At 54.0% G+C, this 9,850-nt stretch overlaps 1 long non-coding RNA gene across 1 annotated transcript; it reads left to right on the top strand.

The window, feature by feature from the left end:
* Positions 1 to 4,892: 4,892 nt before the first annotated feature.
* Positions 4,893 to 8,655, top strand: LOC129051909 (uncharacterized). The gene is made up of 2 exons (XR_008516459.1): positions 4,893 to 7,055; positions 8,530 to 8,655. It is a non-coding gene; the product is annotated as an uncharacterized LOC129051909 (long non-coding RNA).
* The last annotated feature ends 1,195 nt before the right edge of the window (positions 8,656 to 9,850 follow it).

Genomic DNA, 9,850 nt, shown 5'->3' with positions numbered 1-9,850 from the left:
AATTTTTCTGCTTAGCAGTCTGTCTTGGAGATTTTTCCAGATTGGTGCATTTTCATGTCACTAGATTCTGTTTATCCACTATGATTCCATTGTCCGGATGAACCACTGTTCCCCTCTTAATGGACATTTCAGTTAGTTCCAGGCCTTTGCTATTACTGAAATGAACACCCTTCCTTATATATCTCTGCACTCCTCATCCCAGGTCTGAAGTCTGAGGAACTGGGGATTATTGTGTGGTGTCATGATGGTGAGCATGTAAGACCACATGTCTGCCCTGTGAAAGGAAGATAAATCTGGGGACCCCAAAATCACCCTCCACCCCACGTACACTCACAACACAGCCTCCTCCAGGCAGCAGAACTGTTAAGCCTGCCAGAGACTCAGGCAGCTTCCAGGCACTAAAAATAAACAGATGAGCTCCTTTGTCTGCATTTAGCAAGCAGGTTGCAGAATTACATCGCCCAGGGTGACCGCACACCCTGGTTTGGGGGTGAGAACAGAAGCATCTTCCAGGCCATCTTCCCAGCACCCCTTTGCCTTGGCTGTGCCGTCCACCCCACCCTCCACTGCTTTCTTCCTTCCTCCAGCAAAGGGATTACCTGGGGCAGGAAAGGGGGCAGAGGACCCCTCTATGGCCCTGGCAGGCCTCAGAGGCCCATCTGGGAGAAGAGGATTTTGCAGGTTCATTTCCACAAAACGGGGACCTCCCAGCACGACCTCTGGGATCTGGGCAGCTGCTCAGCTGCTTTTCTGTTCAATTGCATCAAACTAATGTGAACCTGAAATGCTCTAAAATTGAAGCAGGAAAAATTGGATCTGCTATTGATCCTCATCACTTGGGTGACTCCTGTGACCCGTATTAGCCACAACTCAGCCAAAAGCAACTGCCCTGAAAACAAAGAGTGTGTGTGGTTATTTGATTCTGTTCAGTTATAGATAGGAGGAGCATGGGGTCCCCCAACTCAGCTGCCCTTGCCCCAGACGGTGCAAAAAAAAAAAAAAGTGAAGATAAAGACAGAGGAAAGGGTGGGAACCAGGATGGAGACAAGCAACCCTTCCATTGCCTGCAGAAAGGTTTTCAGGAAAAAGATTTGCTGGCATAGAAAAGGCTCTTGGAGCAGGGCAGCTCTAGGGGCTCCTGGGACCTCCCTTCCCACAGGTGTCAGGGAAGCAACCTCAGGCCACTTCTGCTGCGCCATGTCTGCAGTCCCACACCCAGCCTACTGTGCACAGCATGTGGGGTGCTCTTTAAAGTACATGATGTCCTGTTTAAGTTAAAAACTCATGTTCCAGAAACAGCATCCTGGAAAGTCAGGACTGAGGCCTTGGAGAGTAAATAGACCAGCAGCTCCCAAGTCTGGTATACCTGAGAGTCATCAGCAGCTCCAACAGGCGCAGACTCCCAGGTCACCCCCGAGGGCGTCTGATTCGGCATGTGTGGGGTGGCGCCTGAGTATATGTATTGTGAAAACATGTCCAAGCTCAGGACCCTTAATTTCCAAGTGAATTGTGTTCTCTGGAGTCTTGGGAATGGCAGAGGGACCCGGGGGTCCTGCATGGTGAGGGGAGCTGAGCATGTGGGACCCCAGGCTCCTCACCTCTTGAACTGGAGCATCCCACTCTCATCCATTCCATAAACTGCATCTTCGATTGATTGTAAGACAAACCACAGTTTTATGTACCACTCAGAAAGACACTGCCAGGTGCCATGGATTATAAGATGCACATCAGTCTCATAGGTGGCAAAGGTGAAATGTGTGTTCTAGAATCCACAAAATAGTGTATGAGGTCCCCTCCTTCAGTGATGTCCCACAGCTCTTAGAGTGAGCCTCACCTCCTCCACATGACCCCAAGGCCCTGTGTGTCCAGCCCCTGCCTGGTTCTCCAGCCACCTCCCCAAACCATTCTCTCTTCTTCTGCGCTCCTGCCCTCTGGCTGCCTTCTTTCAGACCCCAGTATCCTCCTCGTTTCCTCCCCAAACAGGAACTTTGCACAGGCCATACATTCTTCCCTTTCCTTCTTAACCTACTCTCTTTGAGAGCACAACTCAACTGCTGCTTCCTTGGGAAGGCCTTCCCTCATCCTCTTTGCTAGATCACACCCCCTGCCACCACCACCACCATTATTCTGTCTTGTGGCCCCTCCGCAGCGCTGGTCCCAGCCACAATCTCACCTTGCTGTGTGGGATTAGGTGATGAATGCCAGACTTCCCTGATTGGCGGTAAGCCACATGTAAGTAGAGACTGTCCTGGTTTAACCTGCCATAGAATCCCTTGTGCCTACCACTGTGCCTGGCACTCAGTAGGTACACAAAAATCTACACTGGGCTGGTACCCCTCCCCACCAACATGGGGCTCCAGGTTTCAGTGACCTGAAGGGGTAAAGTTGTAGGGGTCAGTCTGGGAGAGAAGCCTTATGGGCCCATGCCAGTCCACGGCAGGGGCATGAGGGTGGAGAGATGGCAGCCAGTGCACACGCCTGCACAATGGTTGCCCCAGCTCCTCCTCCCCAGCTTCCTCGCTGGGTCTCAGGCAAGCCTGTTTGCTCAGCTGCCCTGGGGAGTTCAGTTCTGCTTTGCTGCCCCTCTGCACTCCACCTCTACCTGCCATTCACTGAAGAAACCAAACCAGAGACAGCCAAAGGAGAGGGGATAAGACCGCCCACCAGTCTGTCCACCAAGCCCGCAGGAGAAACAGGTGCCCAGGCCCTAGCCAAGGAGAGATGGTCCTGCAACAATTCATCATCAAGACTCTGGGGTTTGCAGTCGGGCTGTCTGGGTCTGAGCCACTGCCCAACATTGGGCAAATTCCTTCGATTTCTCTAAGACTCAATTTCTTCATCTGTAAAATAGGGATTGCAAGAGCAGCTTTGCAGGGTGGTTTGTGGAACATCGAAGGCGGTGAACTTGATTGAGGGCTTCTGCAATAGTGCCCGTGGCCTGGGAAGTGCTTAGCACATGCTGTGATGCCACATGAGTGCTATTATGATCCCCCTGTGTGGGGAGCCAGAGTCTCACCCCCAGGGCCTGCTGAGCTGTCATCGACCTGGCTGCCTGCATTGATCTGGCCAGGATCCCCTCGGGAGCCCCGTCTGCATGGACAGGCCACCCTCTGCCCCGGGGTGGCTGCCCTTTGCCAAGTTCATGGTCTGGAGCAGCCGGCCAGCTGGGCCTCCCATTAATGAGTGCCTCGCCCTGCCCAGACCAGCTCTCCTTACTCTCCATCGATCCTTGACCTTCCTGGGGAAGGTCCCTCCTCCACTTCTGCCCCTACACGGCTGCTACTGCTGCTCACCCCAGACTCTCCTGGGCTCTGGCAGGACCTCGCTCTGTCCAGGCACCCCTGAGCCTGGGAGCCCCAACCACTCACCCCCCCGACATGTGTGCTCAAGGCCAAGTCTGTGGTCTGGGTTCAGATCTCGACTTGGCGCCTGGTTAAACCAATGCTAGGACCAAGAGATTCGATAGCAAGTTATGGACTGAACATTTGTGACCCCCAGATTCACAGGCCATCACCCCCACTGTGGCTATATTTGGAGATGGGGCCCCTAAGGGAGTAATTAAGGTTAAATGAGGTCCTGAGGGTGGGGACCTGCGGACCCAAGGGGAGTACTAGTGTCCTCATAAGAAGAGACATCAGAGAACTCATTCCCTCTCTCCACGCACACACAAAGCGAGATGGCAAAAGCCCACAGCCAAGAGAAGGGTGAAACCTCTCTGGTAATAAAGCCTACCTCGCCGGCACCTTGATCTTGGACCTTCCAACCTCCAGAACTGTGAGAAATAAATTTCTGTTATTTATTTGTATATACACATCTGTATATACAAATGTGTGGGGTGGCGCCTGAGTACATGTATTGTGAAAACATGTCCAGAATCTAGTGATGTCACTAGATTCTGTTTATGCGCCAGACTTGGGAGCTGCTGGTCTATTTACTCTCCAAGACCTCAGTCCTGACTTTCCAGGTTGCTGTTTCTGGAACGTGAGTTTTTAACTTACACAGGACATCATGTACTTTAAAGAGCACCCCACATGCTGTGCACAGTAGGCTGGGTGTGGGACTGCAGACATGGCGCAGCAGAAGTGGCCTGAGGTTGCTTCCCTGACTTTGTTATGGCAGCCTGAGCAGACCAGACACAAGCTATGTGAACTCAGGCGCGTTTCTTAGTCTCCCCGTGCCTCAGTTTCCTCATATGTGAGTTGTGAGGACCGTAAGCATGCATGACAAAGCTCAGTCAGGGTGGAGTCCCACACCAGGTGGCAGCTGCTCCTATGGCTGTCCCCTGAGCAAATTCTGCACACGCAATGCCCTTCTCCTCCCTCCTGGAACCTGAATCCTGCCCTTCTTCCTAGTTCACCCCTGGGACCCCTTCTTGGCCTCCTGCATAGTCTCTTTCTCTCCAGAACTCCTAGAGCCCCTCCTGAGTATATCTGAGCCTGGGCACTTGCCTGATGCCTGGCATTTTTCATCTTCCCAAATGGCCCATCCCATCTCTACCCACCCGCATCCCCGCACATACATTCTAGGTATGCCCAAGGCTGCGGCTCTGAGCCTCATTTCGCTTCCTTCCAGAAAAACCAGGTTCAGGGCAAGTCCATGGGAGATGTTGAAGACAACAGTGTCTAAAATTGCACCATAAGAAATGTCTCCCTGGTTTTTTCATTTATTATGAAAGCAAACATTGCTTTCACCAAGTCTCTGCCTCTTTGTTGAGAACCTTCCGGCTTTGGCACTGGGCATCTCTAGTTATAATGACCCTAACAAGTGCTGACATGTCGTGGGCTCCTATGATGTTGATCCCTGGATGTGCTTTGTCTCATTCAATCCTTCCAGCGTCGCCCCGAGGGCGGTGCTGTAACAATCCCATTCCACAAAGCAGGAAGGAAGCAGGGCAAGGGGAGGGAAGCTGTGGGAAATGGCAGAGCTGGAGTAGGCATGAAAATGAAGCTGACTCCAGGGCCCACCCTCCACCACCACACTCCACACCCTGCAGCCACACGTGGCCCTTCTCCCTGGCCAGAGATGACTCCTTGAGGCGCAGCCTAGGATCTTCTGAGAGCCAAGCTTTGCCAAGAGCCAGACATGGAGATGGGCCCCCCAGCTGGGATTATCATCCCTGACCCATGGACTGAGGATTTGGGAGCACACGGGGTAGGGGAGTGAGCACACCACACACCCATTCCCCTGGGCGAGCTGTGGCCCGTCGCCTCAGCTCTCTGCACAGACACCGTTCCTCAGCAGCATCTCAGCTTTTACCCACAGACTGCCTCGAGAAAGCCATGAGTGCACACACAGAGGGGTGCAGAGGACCCCAGCCACCCTACCACCATGCGCTCTCCCACAAACAGCTGGACTTCCTTGAGGAACTGGTGGGTTCCCCCTTTCTGACACCAACACTCATGTCACTGACCATATCTTCCTTTCTGCTTTGGCTGCTGGGAAGCTCAAAGCCAAATTTGGAACTCGACTCAAGCAATCATCTTGCCTTTATGGTGTTATTTTCTGTGTGAGCTCGATGGTCTATTTCCCGAATCTCAGTTTCTATCCTTCCTTCCATCCATCCTTCCTTCTGTTCTTCCTTCCTTCCTTCCTCCATCCCTCCCTTCCTCCCTTCCCTTTCCTCCCCTTCCCTCCCCCTCTCCTCCCTTCTCCTTCCTTCTTTCCTTCTTCCCTCCCTCCCTCCCTTTCTCCCTCCCTCCGTTCCTCGCTTCCTTTTCCTTCCCTTCCCTCCCCCCTCCTCCTCTCTCCTTCCTTCCGTCCATCCATCCATCCTTTCTTCCTTCCTCCATCCCTCCCTTCCTCCCTTCCCTTTTCTTCCCTCCCCTCCCCCCTTTTGCCCTTCCTTCCTTCCTTCCTCCCTCCCTCCCTTCCTTCCTTTCATTATTATCAAATGCTACTGTAAACACAACAAGAGCTGACCCTGTGTGCTCTTGGAGCCTGCTGTAGAGCAAGGAGGGAAACATATGAACCAAAGAATCCCAAATGTGTCAACAATGACTGTAATTACGACAAGCAGAAATGGCTGTCAGGAACAGATATGTGGGGGGCCTCACTGCATCAAGGGTTCGGGGCAGGGTGCCTTTCCAAAGGCGTGGCCTTGGAGCTGGGATGTGGGGGATGAGCGGAACTCCGTGGTGGGGCACGGGGAGCAGGGGGAGCAGGGCCCAGCTGAAGCCCTGTGGAGGGACGGGCTTGTCATGCTGGAGGGACCGAGAGAAGAGGGCCAGGGAGAGTGGCTGCAGGAAGGAAGATGCAGAAGTGGGAACTCCCAGGTTCATGATTCACCTGGAGAGCAGAGGCTAACATCGCATTACTTATGTGTAACAGGAGTGTGCTTTGTGATGAAGATAAACCCCCACTGAAGTGAGGGAGTCAAGCAGGCAGAAGCGCTGGCTGCGCTGGATTATTTTCTCCCTAGGAGAAGCTACAGCCCTGGCTTATTCCAGGGAGCTGATGGAGATGGTTGGCTGGGTGTGGGAAGAACAGGAGAGAATCTGATGCAGGGCAGGCTGGGGCAGGGGGCACATCACTGCAAGGGGCAAAGGCGGTCAGGAAGCATCTCGTGCTGGTTCAGCTTGTGGCCTTCAGTAAGTCCCTGCACCCAGGGCCTTGCCTTCCCTCCCTGGAGAATGAGGCCCTTGATAATGAAAGGTGGAGCTGGTCAGACAGCCTCCCTCACAAAGGGCTGCCTCCCAAGTGCAAGATCAGGCTCCGCAGAGCTCCCACCCACCAGCAGTCCCTCCCCACACGTGGAGCCCTGAGCCCCTGCCCTGCCCTCCCCAGAAGTGGGAAATGGCGACAGAGAGCCGTTCAGAAGTCATTAGGGCCTGTCGTCCCTGCCCCAGCGCCCACCCGCCCCTCCTGCTGCGGCCTGGACTAAATAATGTTGTGCAGCTTTAAAAGCCAGTGGCTCAGGCGCCCAGGCTCCCTGCAGACAGTCCTCCCCATCCCAGCAGGACCCCCACAGGGAACAGGACCTGAGCCCCCACCACCACCGGGGAGAGGGTGTTGGCTCCTGGGGGCAGGAGGCCAGATCTCTCAAAATGTGAGTTCAGGTAAGAATCTCTTGCCTGAGTTCAGCGCCTCCAGGGCAGCCTCATTCCCTGTGAGGGAGGCTGTCCTGGCACTGGATCCCAGTATCTGACCAAGGGGGTGAGGCCATGGGGAAAAGTGCTGGAAGGAAGAAACCTGGGTTCTGGACCTGGATCTGGCCATGATTAGTTGTGTGACTTTGGGAAGTCACTTCTCACTTCTGTTTCCATTTACCCCACTATTGAATGGGTGCATTGGTTTGGGCCTCTGGCAAGCAGGCACCAGGATGGGGTGAGATGGGCAAGAGGCCTCTTGGGGGATACCCTGGGCAGATTAACCAGGAGAGGGAATAGGAGCAGGCAGAGAGGGCTCCAGGCCAGGGTGCAGGTCTGACACCTCCACTGTGCTGGGGAAGGGAGGGTAGGAAGAAACTGGGGCAGGCCACGTGGCCTCCAGGGAAACGTGGTGGTGGGTCCAGAGACCGGCAGCTCAGTTGCTGTGCTCCTGGCAGCATCTCCTGAAGGGGAGCTGAAGGGCCATCTCCATGGCTGCTACCTGGAGGTCCCAGTCGCCACCTTGCTGTGCAGTGGGACTATGGATGGTCTGCTGCATAAGCTGGGAAGTGCTGTCCCCACAGGAGCCAGTGCGTACTCCATGCAGGGGAGAAGTCTAGGGTGCAGGACTGGGGCAAAGCTGAGGAAGGGAGGGCTGTACCCCATCAGCCCGGGAGACTCTGGGGCTGGTTGAGCCTCATGCCACCCCTCCAGCCACACTGAGAAGGCTGAAGACAAGTTGAGGGTGCACTGAGGCAGGCTCAGAAGGCCAGGGTGAGGAAGTGGGTCTGTGGACACTAGGGAGCCACTGAGAGGCCTGATCAGCAGAGTGGCCAGTCCCGGCTGGGCCTCAGGAAGGTTAACCTGGCCTCAGTTGACCTGGTGGGGCTGAGGTGGGGAGCCTGGGGCCCGGGCAGCGGGTATGAGACTGAGGATTGTGGGAGGTGCAGGTGGCCAGGCCTGGGGCCAGCATTTCCCACTCCTCATGCCTTCTGACCAGAGGGATTTTCCACCCTCGGCCAGGCCTGTCTGGCCCTCCCCAGGAGACGGCTCTTGACTTCTCCATTCCCCGATGGTCCACCAGCGTGCGGTGGGAGAGCAGCCCCCAGGTTCGGGCTGTGGGACTCACCATAGTGGCCACACTCCTCCTGCCAAACCCCAGCCCTGGTTCCCCTTCTCAAAGTCACGGCAGAAAGAAGGCCCAGCTTCCCAAGTGCCTGCCCTTCACACTGGCCATCCTCCCAGCAGCACAGCCGCTAATGCCCTCAGGCCTCAGTGAGCTGCAGGCATCCCGGGCAGCTCCTTGTCCCTTCCTCCTTATCACAACAACCAACTATTGAGCATTTACTGTATGCCAGGAGCCAGGTTGAATGCTTCCCTGAATTAGTTCATTGAATTTCTATTTCAGCTCTGCAAATTACTTACTTTTATTTCTATTTCGCAGATGAAGAAACAGACCAGAGGTTCACTACCTTGTTCACAGCTAGTCAGTGCGAGAGCTAGAATTCAAATCCAGATCTCTCTGATCCAAAAGGTTACTACTAAATAAAAACTGTAATTATCCCTCCAATCTTTCCCTTCTCGACAGTTCTCAAGTGCATTTTACTTCATCCTTAGAGCGAGTTTAGGAGAGAAATTATTCCCATTCTGCAGGTGAGAAAACTGAGGCCAGAGGAAAGAAATACCCCAAGTGTACACAACTGGTCAGGGTTGGGCAGGAAGGGGAGAGGAGGGACATTGGGACCTAGGAAGGGTGAGGGCTCCCGGTCAGAGACCAGGTTCCTGGTCCACCGCTCTCTGCCACTGAGGCCATCAGCAGAAGATCAGGCACCACGCCCCCAGCCCCTCACCTGCCCCAGGCTAAAGGTTGAGCTGAGAAAGACAAAAAGCAGAAATATTTCCTTGTGACACGTTCGTCCCTCCCCTCTCCATAAGGACAGACCTGAGTCATTGAGGCAGAGGCCTCCACAGGGAGTCTGGGAGCCAAAACTTAAGGGGGGCCCCTCAGGACACATTTTGAAGATCCTTTTATACATTTTCTTTTAAAAAATACATGTTTCCTGATTAATTAGGAAAGTAACACCAGCTCATTGTTACAGATCACTGCCCACTGCCCACATTCCCAGAGCTGGTTCTCCATCCCCACCAATCCCTAGAGGCAGCCTCAGCACCAGCACCCACTTGGTTTGGACACCCCCAGCCCATTCAATGCTTAGAGAGCTGTGTGTGCTTTTGCTTTTTCTCTTAAACAAATGGGCTTGGGTACAGAGTAGCATGTTCCTTTTTTCCCGTTAATATGTAGTCATATACAGTGTCAGTAGAAAGCACGGGGGAACGCTGTGCAGTTTGCGTTCATTCTGTTTCACAGTATGAGAGGACTGTGGGATGTTCTGGAGGGTGTGGCTCCCCTGTCCATGGCACTGATGCAGTTCCCTTCTTTGTGAACATTCTGCAGTCCTGAGAGTGTGATCACCCTCAGGCGAACGCTTCTAAAGACAGCAGCTTAGAGCACAGACACAGGAGCGGGCTCTGCCACTTACGGGCTGAGTGACCTTGGACAGGTCTCTCTGGAATTCAGTTTTCTCATCTGGAAAATGGGGACAATAACTGCACCAACCTCAGAGGCCCCTGTGAGCATGCAATGAGTTATCACACGTCTGTAGCACTAAGAACAACGCCTGCCACATCAGGAGCATCCGCAGCCATTCCGGTTACTTCTAGAGGTGGGATGGCTGCGCCTCAGGATTTGTGCACTTTTTAGTGTT

Source organism: Pongo abelii, chromosome 1 (genome assembly GCF_028885655.2).
Source record: "Pongo abelii isolate AG06213 chromosome 1, NHGRI_mPonAbe1-v2.0_pri, whole genome shotgun sequence".
NCBI classification, from domain to species: Eukaryota; Metazoa; Chordata; class Mammalia; order Primates; family Hominidae; genus Pongo; species Pongo abelii.
Note: the sequence above shows the minus strand (reverse complement) of the source record. Positions and strands in the feature narration are given on the sequence as shown.